This window comes from Propithecus coquereli, unplaced genomic scaffold (assembly GCF_000956105.1).
Source record: "Propithecus coquereli isolate 6110/MARCELLA unplaced genomic scaffold, Pcoq_1.0 Scaffold414, whole genome shotgun sequence".
Lineage (NCBI taxonomy): Eukaryota > Metazoa > Chordata > Mammalia > Primates > Indriidae > Propithecus > Propithecus coquereli.
Window position 1 is genome coordinate 892,172 of NW_012149886.1, and position 1,864 is coordinate 894,035.

Below are 1,864 nucleotides of genomic sequence, written 5' to 3' on the forward strand. Positions count from 1 at the left end.
GCAGGGCTGTGGCTAAAACTCTTAGTTAACTGCTTTTTCTCACCCTTCCATTCTATTTACAAACAGCCAGATTTGATAGGAATGGGTAGAAATATTGAGATATGTGAGAAGGTTTGAGAGTTCTGAAAGTGGTACTTCACAGAACTGACTAGAACATACCAGATCATTTCTTAACTTACTTTCCATTTAACCATATATTGACTTGGAAAATATCTTGCAAGGTTAGTTTTCTGACATATCTTTATGAGAGAGAGAGAGAGAGAGAGACTGAGAAACTGAGAAAAAAGACAGAGAGAGAAAGACATTGAGAGAGAGGCTGTAGCACAATCAAATATTAAATTTGCCAGGGCAAAACATTCCTTGATGTGGACACTCAGTGTGGTAACTCTCATCAGGGTACTAAAAGCTGATCCAGTGAACTTCAGAGCTCTTCCATTCTACTCCCTCTTCCAACTCAGGTGGCTCTTCATTTTGCAGAGCAATAACTGAGATAACTAATATGCAAAAAATAAGTGCTGGCTCTGCTGGAGGAATAGAGGTTCCATATTTCACCTTCGGTAAAATGTGTTCACACCTGTTAAACGGCATCATGACATTTCTACAGGTTTATTTCTTAAGTGTTAAGTGATTCTTAAATATTTGATACAATATGTCTTTAAAGACTCATATGACCTAGGAATTCCCATCAACTTTTAATAATAAAAAAACAAAGCAAAAATGAAAATAACACACAGAAATGTACATACACTTTCCAATGTTTCTTCCACTTCCTGTCATCTTCTTACCTTTCATGTGCCTGTCTTTGGCCGTCGTAGTTCTCCCATGCCTAGAACACTCTTCTGATTTCTTTCCAGAAACTGAAAACTTCATAATCTGTTCTTGCTAACCTTTCTAGATTCAATTCCTGCCATGATTTCTACCCATAATGAGCTTCAGCTATATTAATTGTTCAGCATCCCACTTGCTTTTGCCTCTGAGTACACATTGTTTCTCTTTCCTTATTTGATAGTATTTATCACCAATCCCTAACTCCCTTCACTCCTCTCATTAGCTCCATATCACGTTTCTACATTCATAAATGGGGTGCACATCTGTAGTAACATTTGCAGCCTCCCAGATGCCTTCCAAAGACCCTCATCTCCCGGTATTTACACCTTTGTTAGTCTCCTTTCACGCTTAATCAGTGCTAGTCAGGACCGACAATGTATGAATTCTAAGACTGGTCTTAAAGGCCACTGGGACTTCTGCTTTGTTCTCTTGGACTGGTTGCCCAGGAGATAAACAGATACCATGTTGTGAGGACACTCAAGACGTCCACATGGAGAACTGAAGCCTCCTGTTCATAGCCAGTACCAACTTGGCTTCCATGTGAGTGAGCTCCCTTGAAAGCCAAACCTCTAGCCACAGTAAAGCCTTCAGGTAATTATAGCCCTAGTCAACATCTAACTGTGTCCCACCTTAAATTCTGAGCTAGCAGTGCACCACCATACCACTCTCAAATTCCTGAACCACAGAAACTGTGAGGGAAAATGGTTTTTTGTTTATTTTAAGCACTTAAGATATGGAATAATTTGTTATGCAGCAATAGATAACTAATACAACATTTTTTCATGTAGTTCTGGTGATTGCCCCAGTTTGGGCTAGATCACTCCTCACCGTGATGCTTCCAAACCTCGTACTAGCCATAGGAAGCTCAGTCCTAATTTATTGGATTTTCTTATCTATATCGCTCACTAGCTTCAAGATGTTTGAAAAATTATCTAACTCTCTCATTTCTAGAGGCTGTATGTCACAATAAAATTTAATTATAACAGGTAATATATATTCTTTATTGGTAAGAGTGAAATAATAATTTCCATTTTGC